The sequence below is a fragment of the Chanodichthys erythropterus genome, chromosome 4 (genome assembly GCF_024489055.1).
Source record: "Chanodichthys erythropterus isolate Z2021 chromosome 4, ASM2448905v1, whole genome shotgun sequence".
Lineage (NCBI taxonomy): Eukaryota > Metazoa > Chordata > Actinopteri > Cypriniformes > Xenocyprididae > Chanodichthys > Chanodichthys erythropterus.
Genome location: NC_090224.1, coordinates 16,576,583 through 16,592,466, shown reverse-complemented (window position 1 = coordinate 16,592,466; position 15,884 = coordinate 16,576,583). Strand labels below are relative to the sequence as shown.

The 15,884-nt window shown below is 34.0% G+C and overlaps 1 protein-coding gene across 1 annotated transcript in view; it reads left to right on the top strand.

Annotated features, from left to right (window-relative positions):
* Positions 1 to 15,884, top strand: part of slc35f1 (solute carrier family 35 member F1) — a 114,195-nt gene that overhangs the window by 26,055 nt on the left and 72,256 nt on the right. The gene's annotated exons all lie outside the window — the stretch shown is intronic.

The window sequence follows — 15,884 nt, the reverse complement described above, 5'->3', positions numbered from 1 at the left end:
AAAATGTACATAAATATCTGGCTTGACATCATATAAAGCTATCATATGGGTTCAGAAGACTTGTAATATAGTGCATTAGTATGGACTGCTTTTATGGCAGTAAGTCGCATTGTTCAATAAAATATTAAATTTATCAATAAAAATAATCATAATAACCAAATATGCCTCCGATTAATGGTTCATTAGCATAATTGGTGATATTGTGGACCCTTTTAGTGTAGAATCTGTAATGATGTGCGATTACAGGTGTACATACACCTGTAATGTTTCTTGAACAGCAAATCATCATATTAGAATAATTTCTGAAGGATCATGTGACATTGAAGACTGGAGTTATGATGCTGAAAATTCAGCTTTGATCACAGGAATGAATTACATTTTGAAAATATATTTAAATATAAAGCAGTTATTTTAAATTGTAATAATATTTCACGATATTACTATTTTTATCGTATATTTGATCAAATAAATGCAGCCTTGATGAGTTGCCTATAAAAGACTTCTTTCAAAAACAAACAAACAAAAAAAAAACTTTACGACCCCAAATTTTTGAACAGTATATATATATCTATCTCATCAGCTACACGATATGGTCCATTCATTCAAATTTTAGTGATTTTTCAGAGTCTAAACGATCAGTTTCAAAGAGATTTAGATCATCATAATCTGTTCAGCAGCTGTGTGTGTGGCAGAATGTTCTGTTGAGGACAACTGGTTTGATGTTCCAGGTTGAGAGAATGTCTCATCTCAGATTTTTCAATGTGGAAGTAATCAAAGTTGTGGTCGCTTTACCTCATGGTGGCCAAACCCTTGAGTAAAACCCCTCTGTGAGATCAATCCTGAAACCAAGCACAGTGAGACTACTCCTAGTTGAAAGAACTTCCCTTCCTTTGAGAAAGAATTCACTTTTGTGGTCTCGCTAATCCCTTTGCGAATTAGTTAAATGAAGCATGAGCTTTCTGATACATATAGCAAAGCGGGGCCAGCCGGGGTTACGGAGACCCCACAGGGAGTCTGTGCTAGTTTCAGGCTCCTTCTTGGAAGGGAGAAATATGACATGTGAAACTCTCAAGAAATTGTGAGCAGGACTGATTTCTAGAAGTCGGGCATTAGAGCCTTAACTGCATCTTGAAGTGTTGTAGATTACACCGGAGGGTCGTCTCCATGGCAGGATATTAGATTTCGGTGGTATGCTATAGTGAGCACTTGCACTAGGAGGTCTAGCATCTGCTTATGGACATGGAAAATTACAGAGGGAAACCTACAGAGCAGGAGAAAATGGCATTATAATGTGGTTTGTAGTTTGTGCTTATCTAAAGGTGCCTTGCATTAGACCATGAGTAACTTACTTTGTCCTTTTGTTATGCAAATTCACACAGAACAGGCAAACAAAAAATCATACTTAACCCAAACTTTTGAATGGTACAATATTTTCATAATGCCTGGGTCGAGATTTTTCATTTGATGTAGTACTTTGTATTAATAAAATACTACCATTCAAAAGTTTCATTAATTAAGAAATTAATACTTTTATTCAGCAAGGATCATTAAATTGATCAAAAGTGACAGTAAAGACTTCTACATTGTTACAAAAATGCCAAACAAATTAGGTTCTTTTGAACGTTCTGTTTTCAAAATTGATAATAATAAGAAATGATTCTTGAGCAGCAAATCAGCATATTAGAATCATGTGACAAGGATCATGTGACACTGAAGACTGGAGTAATGATGTTGCAAATTTAGCTTTGCATCACTGAAATGAATAGCATTTTAAAAATAGAAAATGGTTATTTAAAATCACTATTTGTACTGTATTTTTATTTATTTATTTATTTTAGATGAAGAAAAATGTATTTATAATATTGGCCATTTTAATAATTTCCTCTTACCTGTTTCTCAGAAAATATTGATATATGCAGTTGATTGAATTTAAATGTGATTATTAATCAGCATATCACGTATTTAATTTGATTAATTTTAATCGATTTTATTTGAATCAAATTTCATCCTCAATAAAAAACAACAACATATCAGCAAACATTCCTGTCAGTGCATATCTATATAGTACAGAATCCACACAGGGATCATCTGTCAGAGAGCTTCTCATATAAATGTACTGTTACAGCCTACCCATATGTCGTTGTATCATGCCAGCTCAGTTTTGTTTCTATCAGGGCGACATTTATCTGTGCAAATGCTAATAGGGTGATCTCCTTCCTGTGGGACATGACCTAGTTCTCATTTAACTATTGTTTATTTAACCCCATTAGTTCTCTAGTGTGTGTGTGGCTTCAATCGAGCATCTGCGAGAAGTATGACAGGACATTAACAAAGACAACAGGAATGCGTTTACTGCACTCCCAGTTGGAGTTTTTATGATTTCCTGTCACATGTGTAAAACTCTGCACCTGTCCTGCAGAATGTAGCTCCAAAACACCTGCCTAGAAGTTTCTAGGGCTGTGTCCAAAATCGCCCCCATACCCTTAAATTGGGCACTATTTGAGGGTACAGCCATTTGTAATGTGGGATTGCAATGATCATTGAATCCCACAATGCACTACAATAACGAGTGAACAACAGATGTATGCTCAATGGCTAGAGAATACCTATAATGCACTGTGAGAGTCGAGTGCCGAATGAATTCCCGCATCTCACCAGAAGAAGGTGCCCGCAGTTGAATCATCCATCCATTCATTTTCCAAACGGCTGGTCCAATGTGGGTACAGCGTAATATCATACAGGTATAAACAAAGACTTTATATAACTTGTATTATTATGATTCATGAATGGGAGATATGGAAGTCCAGCCTTCTAAATAAGAGCCAATCGTCGATTGGTAAAGTCATCGCGTCACTGCAGCGGCTATTAGAAGCTCCGGTTCCGGTTCCTGTTCCTAAAGAGGCGCGCACTTAGGACTGCGCATGCGCATTAGCTTGATCCAGCCTGAAAAATGCAGTTTTTTTGTCATGATTCGAGCATTTAGAAGCAAAATTTATGAGATGTTTGTTTTCAGATTTCATTGGTGATTTCAAATATGAAATTTAATCGAAAGCTTGGCGAACATCTTTGGAGAATTTGATGTTTCCACATTTAAAGAAATAGGAGCTGCACTTGCATGCCTGAGATGCGTTTCAAAGATGGCCGCTGAGTAAAATGACTTTTCTTAAAGGGACTTTGGTACACATTCCAAGGTTTATAGTTTCAAGATAAATCTTTTTATCTTACTACTGGAGCTGCTAGTTTGCTAAGTATGGCAAGCCATTTTGACTTTTATTCACATCTCAGGATATGAATTCTTGGTATCAACAATTCAATTGTTGATATCAGGAATTACATTTCCACTAGTAACAATGTTACTTCTTGATATCAACAATTCAGTTATTGATATCAACAATTCAGTTGTTGATATCAGGAATTACATTTCCACTAGTAACAATGTTAATTCTTGATATCAACAATTCAGTTGTTGATATCAGGAATTACATTTCCACTAGTAACAATGTTACTTCTTGATATCAACAATTCAGTTATTGATATTAACAATTCAGTTGTTGATATCAGGAATTACATTTCCACTAGTAACAATGTTACTTCTTGATATCAACAATTCAGTTATTGATATTAACAATTCAGTTGTTGATATCAGGAATTACATTTCCACTAGTAACAATGTAAATTCTTGACATCAACATTTGAATTTCCACTAGTACAAACTAGAATTCTTGATATCTGTAATTGTATTTTCACTAGTGAAATGTCACCATAGGCTGCCATTCAAATTCAATTGTTGATATCAAGAACTGATTTCTTACTAGTAAAAATCGTAATTTTTGATATCAATAATTACATTGCTACTAGTAAAATGCAAATTTTTGATATCAAGAATTCAATTGTCACTAGTTGAAATGTCAGTTCTTGATATCAACAACTGCTACTAGTAAAAATGTTCATTTTTGATATCTGAAAATGTTTTTCTGATATCAATATAATTTCAGATATTTAAAATGGCTTTCTTACTAGTAACAATCACATTCATGATATCAGAAACTAACATTGTCACTAGTGAAAATCAAATTATTGATATCAAAAATTAACATTTTTACAAGTACCAATTCAGTTTTTGATATCAAGAACTGACATTTCAACTAGTGACAACTGAATTATTGATATCAAAAATTAAGATTTTTACTAGTGAGAATTGTATTTCTGATATGTGAAATTGGAATTTCAACTAGTAGGAAATCCATTCTTGATATCAACAATTGAATTTGAATAGCAGCCTATGGTGACATTTCACTAGTGAAAATACAATTACAGATATCAAGAATTCTATTTTTTACTAGTGGAAATATAATTCTTGATATCAAAAATTAGCATTTTAACTAGTGAAAATTGAATTGTTGATATCAAAAATGAACTTTGTTACCAGTGGAAATGTAATTCCTGATATTAAAAATTGCCATTGTTACTAGTGGAAATGTAACTCCTTATATATTATAATACATTTTAACTAGTGAAAATTGAATTGTTGATATCAAGAATTCATATCCTGAGAATGAATAAAAGTCAAAACGGCTTGCCATAGCTAAGTTTTGAATGATTATCAAACAGGCAGCCCTTCCAGTGTGTTTTCATTCACTCCCTCAAATTAATGTAGGGAAGAGTGAATGAGGGTATAGGGGGCAATTTCAAACACAGCACCTATTATATTATATTGGTTGTTATTAAACAGATTTTGTTATTTAGGAAGTGCCATTTTGTTGCAATGCCAATTTAAAATAGTAAGCAGATTTATGATTTATATATATATATATATAATATATATATATATATATAATATATATATATATATATATATATATATATATACATTATTGGTTTTAAAAAATGTAGAAATTATTAAAACATATTTTTAAAAATCTAAAATACTATATTTTTTCATGTCATGGTGTAGCAACTTCAGGCACTCAGTGTACTGTACCACTGAATATTTTTGTTTGAGAGCCACTGCAATAGATATTATATGAAAAAAAAGTAGTGAGCTTTAGTAATTCTCTGGTTCCCTCTCCTTTTCTGTCTCTTTTAAACTAGCAGGGGTCTTATTTCAAGAGGCGAGGTGTTGCCTTGAATGGGAATGAAATTAGCTCTTGATGTATATTTACCCCTTGAGGAGAGTCTGTATAGGTCATCCCACTGATCTGTATTGATCTGGACTGGAGTAATTTGGGAGAAAATGATGTTTGATTGGACCTTCAGAGTTAGTGTGGAGTGTAGACTTGATGAGGAGATGCCTGGAGATGCAAGAAAAAAAAAATCAATCTTTAAACATTCGTTCTTTTCTACCAGAGCAGCTCAGAAGCCCAGAGTAGCTCAGTAAATAAGGTGTGTAGTGTTTTAGTTCAGTTTTTCAAAGAGTCTGTCAGAAAAGATTACCAGATAGACACCACTTTTACCAGATTGACTTTGAAGCTTTTTTCCCTCTGTTGTTTCGGTGGAGTTTGCTGATGAGTCTTTGTTGTAAAATGAAGTCTATTGATCTGTCAAGACATCCGTTTGAGTTAACCATCTTTTGATCCAAGACATTTGGAAATTGGAGCTTAGACTGAGGTTGAAGTGGGTCTGAAGAATTGGTTTGGTGTGAATGATTAGGCTAAGGGTGTATAAGATTATATATATAATATACAGTGAGTCAAACCAAAATTTATTCAGACATCTTGAACATTTCATTCATTATTGCAGTTTATTCACTAAATGGTAATAAAATATGACAAGAACTCAGAGTTAAACTGTGTCAGAAACAATTAATCTTAATTATGTCAGATAACACTTAAGCAAAACATGGTCAGGTCAAAGTGTCTGAATAATTTTTAGTCCCAAATGTTTATCAATTTTACTGGTCCACTGTATGAAGAATTTTTGGGTGTAATATGTCACAGTTTACTTTATTTTGCTATCCTCACTTACATAAATGAACTATAGTGTCCTGCACCACTAGTAAAAATATATAAAAAATGTCTGAATAATATTTGGTTTTGACTATATTTAGTCAGTAATTAAATGTAACATGAAAGATTTGCTAACTTTAATGACATTTTTTATAAAAAATGGCAGACAGAAAAGTGTAAAAATGAACACTACTGACTGTTGCTGAACCTTTAAAATAGATCTCATGTCTTCATTTGAAATTCTGTTTCCTCTGATTATCCTCTGATTTATCAGATGGTTAAAAATCTTATGATTATGCATGGCTCTAAAATAAATTCTAGTCATATATCAGATGAAAATAATTTATTTCCTTTTTCTCCGCCACCGAAGACCAAGAATGTGGGATGATAGATATATTTCTTCACCTCCCAATTTGTTCCATAGATTAATAAGCCCACTTGGAAACAGGTATCCGATACCTTTTGATACATTTCTCCTTTACCAGCCTCTATCTTCCTGCAGACTATCTTGTATTTTTGATCTGAAGTTGTTTACTCCTCCTCACACACCCTTGTCATCCTTCTTTTTTAAAATAAAAGACTTGAGTGCTACAATCCTCCCAATTACTCTGAGTTCACAGGCGCTCAAAGGTATGAAAAAATCATCGCCGGCTTATGTGAAGTTGGTAGAGCCAATTTTTTTTCTGACTGGAATAATTCCATCCAAATCTTAAGTTAGTGCTGCCTTGTTTCAATTTAAAAGTCTCTTGCGACTCACTGACTCATTCAGTCGTAAAGTTTGCCGCCATCTAATGGTGCATTAATATAACTTTCTCTCCATATTACGCACTAATGGATCCTTTCTCAATATAACATATTGTTTAGATAAAATAATTGAACAACAATATTTAAATTAATAACAATAGCCATTATAAATGCTTCCTCTACAGGATGTAAGTTAAATATAGCCTTAAATAATTAAATTTAACATAGCCCAATTTGATTTGCTCAGGAACAAGTAATAGATTAATAAGACCAAAGATTGCCTTATGTACCCAAAATGAATTATGTCTCATGTTTAACCACTATAAGATCTAGCGGCAAATCCGTGAAGCACTGGCCGAGATGAAGCAGTTCTCAGCGGGTACACGAACACGTCCGCTGACGGAAACGTTTAAATGAATTGTAAAAAAGGTGCTATGATTAAAAATTAGATATTTTCATTCTTGCCTAAAAAAGATCTTTCTGGTGCAACAAGTGTAGTATTTGTAGAAAATACAGCGGATTTGCTCGGCCGCCATGACAGTCGCTTCAAGCAGAGTTATACAAACGGCGAAAAGGTAGGGGTGCTGTTATCACTAGAATATCACACGGCTCTCAGCCAATCACATATAATTATATATATATATATATATATATATATATATATATATATATATATATATATATATATATATATATATATATATATATATATATATATATATATATATATATATATATATATATATATATAATTTAATACACTATGAAACATATAATATGAAACATTATTGTAATAATCTATTTAAAGACTTCTTTAAAATGTATTTAAACATTATTTTAAGAACTTGAACAGAAAGTCAACCCCAAATGACTTTACTTCATGACATTTCTGTTGAACAGAAAACGTCCCTGAGAAGTACAGGGCACACATTTGTCACACTTTGTCACAAAACGATGTGTTTTAAGACCCAGGAGTGCAACACAACAGGACACTTTTGTAACAAAGGCCGGGGCCCATTGTGTCTTAACCTCTTTTTTTCTGTTTGCATCAGCAGATACATAGTTTACTTGTTGTTTTGCTCCCCTGTTTGTCCTATCACGTCTCTGTCCTTGAGGAGAACAGTAGAGTTCAACAAATACAACATGAATCCTTTTATTGGTGCAGTGAATGCTGGAGTGAGTGCACAAACACAAAAACTGCTTCATAGTCTGAACATATCTGCTTCCTAGAGGACTGAAGTGACCAATCATCACATTTCAAAAATCATCCATCATTCTAAGCATTTATTGTATGGACGCTTTGCCTGGTTGCATTTATATATTTTTGAAGGCAAAGCAGGTACATGTGGAAGACAGTAAGCATATATGAGCTTAATATCAGTTTATTTTTGTCCTTGTCACTCTTTCTCCTCCATAATGAAAGAGATCTCCTAACAGGAGCTATAAAGTAAATTCAATTCAACTCTTGGCCAGGTAATTCCTCTTGGGGCAATGTTACATAGACCAAAAAGAAAAAAAAAACTCTACATATTTCATACAATGGCTTTTGAGAAAAGCAAATTGGTTTCTATCTAAATGCAAATTTGTACTTCTTTGGAACTGTTGGGTAAAGTGAGCTCATGCATGTGGGTTTTGGACCTTTATGAGACATAAGCAAGGCCTGAATCATGTATGACATTTCAATATTCAATCTCCAGTGACTGACGGGTCAATTCTTAAAAAGTTTCTCAAGGCAGAGATTTTAAATGATTTGTACTGAAATGTTTGCAGCATGCATGCAACACTTTGAATAGTACTGTACCCTGGACCATAAACCAGTCATGAGTCGCATGGGTATATTTGTAGCAATAGCCAACAATACATTGTATGGGACAAAATTATAGATTTTTCTTTTATGCCAAAAATCATTAGGATATTAAGTAAAGATCATGTTCCATGAAGATATTTTGTAAATTTCTACAGTAAATATATCAAAAATGTATTTTTGTGAGTGGATATGTGTTGCTAAGGACTTAATTTGGACAACTTTAAAGGCGATTTTTTTTTCTTTTTTTGCACCCTCAGATTCCAGATTTTCAAATAGTTTTATCTTGGCCATACATTGTCCTAATGGGAAGCTTATTTATTCAGCTTTCAGATGATGTATAAATCTCAATTTTAAGAAAATGGACCCTTATGACTGATTTTGTGGTCCAGGGTCATATATAAGGCTTCTTTAATGTAAGCATGAAGCAATTTGATTTAGACTTTTTTTTTTTGTAACCTTTTTGCATTCATTTACTATCAGCTCACTTATCGGTTCTTAGCTAGTTGCGAGTATGACATATCCAAAAGAGACTATTTGTGGTTCGGTGAATTGGTAGACTGTTAAACAAGGTCATTGCAAGTAGGACATGTCCAAAAATTTTATTTTAGTTTTTTTATTTTATTGTATTTTATCATTTATTTTATTTTACCAATCAGTAAATTTTATTTTAAATCAATATGAATTTTTTTGAAAAAAACAAAAACAAAATGTCACTTTTGATTGATCATCACTGTCATTTCCAAGTGCTATTACATGGAGCTTATTGTATTTTAATTTTTTTATTTTATAATTTATTTTGTGTTAATTTTATCTTAATTATTAATTTATTCAAATCATTTAATTTTCTTATTTTATTTCATATTATTTATCTGATTTTTTAATTTATTTCTTTTTCTTTTTTTTTTTTAGTTTACCAATCAGTGTATATATATTTGTGTATATATATATATATATATATATATATATATATATATATATATATGTGTGTATATATATATATATATATATATATATATATATATATAGTCGCACATGATTGATCATTGCTGTCATTTCCGAGTGCTATTAAATGGAGCTCAAAGCTTTTGCCTGCAGACCGTGACGTTATTGGCAAAAGCCTGTAGTCTTTGAGAAAATTAGAAAATGGCCACAAAAGCCCCGGGGATAGAGATGTGAGATGTTTGATATCTGCTCCATCATTTAATACTGTTATCATGAAATTGGCTATTGCTCAATTATTGGCAGAGCCGGTGTAGTACTGAGGAGCTAATCGGACATTCATTAGTCTCAGTCTCATAAGCGAGAGATCACAATATTGCATTCCTTCCATTTCACGGCAAAGACGTGGTAACAAACATTGCTAGACACTATTTAGAGGGACTTCAGCTGCCAGTCCCCCTAAAAAAAAAAAAAAATGTGATTATGTGATCTGTCTTCACATTTTCTGCAGCAAGCTATGTGAGGTTATTGCATTATTAAAAGACTTTAAAGTTTCTCATCCATCTTATTTGAGCGCTATCCGTTCCAGTGAAATCACAAGATAAATGCAACCAAATAGGCCATGATTACTGAAATACATCTACTGACAAACAGATGGCATTTTAATTTGTTTATTTATTTAACAAATGATCAGTCAAGCAAGATTTGAATTTCTGACCTCTCACACTTAAAGCAAGAATATTCCTCTGAGCCACATCAGCTCATGCTCAGATTAAAGGCTGAGCCTCCCTAAGACTGAAATCCTAGAATCGCCTGTGGTAACAAATGTTCTTGGGTTAACCTCAAGTATTTGATACTTTTATTTCAGTGCCTGTTGTTGACTTGAATGCGAGAATTTCACCTGTTCATAGTCTTGGTGTAATTATTCTGCTACAATCGAATATTCTGTAATATTTAAATAGAGTTGTCGTTTTTGTCTTTGTAGCAACCACAAATGTGGTAGTTTTGTGAGCATCCATCTGAAATAAAATGACAAATAGGAAACCCTACGGTCTCATGCACTTCACAGATACGCATACTGAAAGCCACGAGACTGCAAATCCTCATCAAGTTCACCATTTTGGATAGGGTCCTAGACTGCAGTTAATTGTGTAAAACACAGTACCACAGCTTTTTGTCTCGTAACGAGGACAGCTTTTTAATGCGACTGCGAAAGAAACAAAAAAGACGTTTTCAGTAACCTTTTCCAAGTCTCAAGTTGTCGTTAATTGCAGTATTTGGCTCTGAAATTTTACCTGAATAGATGAACATTTTTGTTGTAAGCACATCTAATTAACCTTTAGCATCATTTTTTGCACCGCCACTGAATCTACAGGGCCACAGCATGGGAAATGACATTTTACCTAAGTAAATGAGCTTGCAGTCTGAGTTAAATGTGATAAGATGAAAAATACTGTGTTTCTTAAGTAATAATATAGTATAAAACGGCAAAAACAAACACTGCACAAACAGTGCAGTCTGACTCTCAAATGAATGACTCTTATGATTTGAATCTTTTAGTGTATGTTTTAAAAAAAGACTCTCAAGTTACCAATTTGAATCAATTCAGTGAGTTGATTCAGTTTGAATCCTTCACTGAATCAATTAGATGTTACTGAATCAACATCTGATTCAATGATCAAACAACAAGTCTGTGCTTTCAATAATGTCCTACTCTAATTAACTGTTTTGTGTACTTAAAGGGATAGTTCACCCCAAAATGAAAATTATCCCATGATTTACTCACCCCCAAGCCATCCTAGGTGTATATAACTGTCTTCTTTCAGAGGAACACAGTCTGAGTTATATTAAAATGTATCCTGGCTCTTCCAAGCGTTATAATGGTAATAAAAAGGGGGGTTGATCCATCCATCATAAAAATAATCCATACGGTTTCAGAGGGTTAATAAAAGCCTTCAGATGTGAAACGAGTTTTTGTAACAAGACAATCCATATTTAAAACTTTATAAACAAAAAATAACTAGCTTTCGGCAGACACCTGTACGCAAATTTTGCGCAAGTCGACCACAAGAGTAACCCCTGACGCAATGTATGACGTAGGATGTAGGATTATCGTAAGCTTAGACGCCTTTAATGGTTCAAACAATGGGCAACAAACTCAAGCTCTCCTTCTCTTATATTGAAAACCTCCGCCATTTCTCTTTAAAATTTCTCGTTTTAGACTTCTAATTCGTGACCGGTGTTTTATTTTGCTCTACCCTCTGCGCTTCCGCGTTCTTCATTATATCATGCATCGGGTCAGGGGTGCAAAATCTCGCCCCCTATTTACTATCATTATAAAGCTTTGCAGAGCAAGGATATTTTTAAATATAGCTCTGATTGTGTTCGTCTGAAAGAAGATAGTCATATACACCTAGGATTGCTTGAGGGTGAATAAATCATTGGGATAATTTTCATTGTTGGGTGAACTATCCCTTAAATGTTTGTGAACCTTAAAGGAACACTCCACTTTTTTTTCCAACTCCCCTAGAGTTAAACAGTTGAGTTTTACCGTTTTCGAATCCATTCAGCCGATCTCCGGTTCTGGCGGTACCACTTTTAGCATAGCTTAGCATAGTTCATTGAATCTGATTAGGCCGTTAGCATCGCGCTTAAAAATGACCGAAGAGTTTTGATATTTTTCCTATTTAAAACTTGACTCTTCTGTAATCGTGTACTAAGACCGACAGAAAATGAAAAGTTGCGATTTTCTAGGCTGATATGGCTAGGAACTATACTCTCGTTCCGGCGTAATAATCAAGGAACTTTGCTGCCGTTCCATGGCTGCAGCAGTGCAATGATATTACGCAGAGTCTTTCACAAACGTCTCCATGGTTGCAAGGCACGTTCCCTGTGCAAGCAGGGGCTCACGGGCGCTGCGTAATATCATTGCACTGCTGCAGCCATGGAACGGCCAAGCTCCTTGATTATTACACCTGAATGAGAGTATAGTTACTAGCCATATCAGTCTAGAAAATCGCAACTTTTTATTTTCCGTCGGTCTTAGTACACGATTTAACTACAGAAGAGTCAAGTTTTAAATAGGAAAAATATCAAAACTCTTTGGTCATTTTTAAGCGCAATGCTAACGGTCTAATCAGATTCAATGAACTATGCTAAGCTATGCTAAAAGTGGTACCGCCAGAACCGGAGATCGGCTGAATGGATTAGAAAACGGTAAAACTCAACTGTTTAACTCTAGGGGAGTTGGAAAATGAGCCTATTTTCAAAAAAAGTGGAGTGTTCCTTTAAATCAGCATCATTACTGTCTGATTGTTCAAAGGACAATGCATTATATTTATATATATATATATATATATATATATATATATATATATATATATATATATATATTACATATATTATTACATATACATTATACTACAAACTGTATATATACAGACAGACATTTTCAATTTCTTGTTATTATGCCGCCTTACATTTTCAGGTAGCCTCTAATCCACTTTTTTTCAATTACCTAACAAAGAGTAACATTTATTTCATTATCTCTGTTGTACTAGACTAAGAGGATTTTTATGAGAGGAAGGACAAACACATTGTTTTTTTTTTTTTTTTCCTGACCCATTTTCTTTTCCACCTTGTCTTAGACAACGTACCACTGCTGCGTGTTTTTGATAATGCGCCGTCTCTTTCATCTTCCAGCATGTTGTCTCTGGAACTAACCTGTATGCGTGCTTTATTCGTTACTCACGTGGGTGCAGCGAGCATTGGCTCATTTAGTATGCACCGTGTTCACTGGGGAGCTGGATGGGGTTTTTGAAGAGAGGGCAAGTCCCCTACATTTCAGCCTGTATGATTGACAGTTCATTCCCTCACCGGGATCCACACGCCTGCATTTCCTGCGTTCTCTTCAGGGCTCTGATCCCACCAATTGGACTGTCACACGCTCAGGCACACACACATACTGCACCAACAATTAAACATGCCCTGTTGCAATGGCGGCTCTGTTGGATTTTACTGATCACTAACTACCACCTGTAACTAACCATCTGACGCCACTCAGAAAATGCCAAATCTGATGAACTGTGTTGATGAATTACATGAAGGTGGTTTGTTTATCACCATGACAGCTGGTGTGATTTTATCATCACATAAATCCGACGGGAAGGATGTGGCAGACAGCTCTTAAAAGGCAGTTTTGGGAAAGCTATTTTTAAACTTGCAAAGCTACAAGCTACTAATAATGTAAGGTACAGTTGAGCTGTTCTTTTGGAAAAAATATTTATCTACAACACTACAAGCTACCAACAAAATATAGCTAATTACATTTAAGTTATTTAAAGGGACAATAATAATTAATAATTTAGATGTTAATAATTTTTACAAATAAGAGGCATCATAAAAATTGCATGTTATTTTTTACTGTCCTGAATAAGGACAGATGTTTACATATAGTCCAAAAGTCAAAATAATAACTGAATTTATAAAAATTACCATGTTCAAAAATTTACCCTTGATTTGTAATACTGTGTGTAGTAATATGATGATATGATATCATATTTTCTAAAAATTCTTAACATTTTGCAGATTCTGCAAGGGGCATTTTTGAGCACATTTGTGTGTGTATTAATTATTAAAATTAATTTTAATAATTTATTACTCAGTGCCGGCTGCAAAGATGAAGTTGACAATGCTGACTCGCCATCTCCGCAATATAGTGGACACACCTATAGAGAGAAATGCAACTTACATACAGATTAAATATTGAGAGATTATTTGTTTTTGAATTTGAATTGGTTCATTTAAAAGTAGACATTTCAAGCTCTCTATAGACATTAATAATATGGCTGTCAGGCCAAATATATGCTTATACGAGTATGCGTTTCTGTTCATTTTTTGTGGAGCGCTCCAGAAAGAAGTTCAAGGAGACTGAGACAGCAGAAAGCGCACCCTGTTTTGTTGTTATTGTGAGTGTAAATAAAAGTAGATAATTTTTTTACAATTTCGAAATGATGCATTACTCTTATCTGTATGACCAAAAATGATGGAGTATTTTAAATTCTTTTCACTGTTATCAGGAAAAATTGCAAGTGATCTCCGCATGAACACTTGGAAATGTGCTAAGTAATAGCGCACATTTATCTAGGTTAACACTAGAGTGAGCTCAGTGTAAAGCAGCTATTGTGTTACTGCTTACGTGAATCAAATGATAATACATATTTGATTACAAAATGGACCAGCCATGTTAACGGTCTGTCTGTGACGGACTGTGTGACTTTGCCACTTCCTGTGGAACTTTTTTCTGCAACTAACCAACTAATTAAAATTTGGTTGAATAAGCCTCTACTCATCAATTATTAGTGGGCAACCCATCATATCATTTTGAAAAGCAGAAGCTAAATATTTTGCCAAAAAATAACATTATATTTCAAAATATAAATAACATTAAAGGTTCCGTAGAACTTCTTTTTAAAAGATTTAGTTTAAAATGAAGTCTAAGGTGTCCCCTGAATGTGTCTGTGAAGTTTCAGCTCAAAATACCCCATAGATTTGTTTTTAATTAATTTTTTTAACTGCCTATTTTGGAGCATCATTAACTATGCACTGATATATAGGTTGCGGCCCCTTTAAATCTCCCGCTCCCCCATCAGATAAACATCAAATTTTCATTTTTGGGTGAACTCTCCCTTTAAGAGTGTGGTATCCTGTGTCATTGTATTTTTTTAATGGATGAATTGAATTATCTGCACCTGCAAACAATACACACATAAAAATCAAAAGGGAATATAATTGTGTATAGTTGCAAAATAAATAGGCTCATCAACTTCTAAAGAAAGAATAACACACTTCTGTATCTTTTGTTCTTGTACACCCATTCAAATTCTATGGCAGAAATTATTCTGTCACTTGGTAAAGCCAAATTAGACCCTTTTTATGATGGGATGAGAGGAAAAGCAGGAAATGTGCGAGTCAGACTCAAACCCAGTCGCCTGATTAATCTGACACTTATCTCAGCCTCAGACGTCATGTCCACGCACAATTGGCTGAACGTCTGATGCATATGGCACACAAATTTGGAAACCATTCAGGAGTTTTGAAGTCGTCATCTGATTGGTTGAATTCTACAGGATTTCCAGTGTGTCACATTCTTTAACAGTCCACCTGAAACAAAGATGACATGATGCCAAACCCCCTCATGGAAAAACAACGCTGTTGTGTTTACAACTGTGACAATAAGCGCTTATCAGAATCAACTAAATGCTGTATTTTCAAAATGATGTGAAGTATGCAAATACTCTTTTAAATATGTCCAAGAATTTTACATACCGGTCTGTTATTTTAGGGACATCGGTGTTACATTTTCACGCCCCTAAACACGATGCGGAACAAAACAAACTGTGATTAGTTGCTTTACATGTCAGTCAGACGGTCTCTGGGCAGTTCTTGGA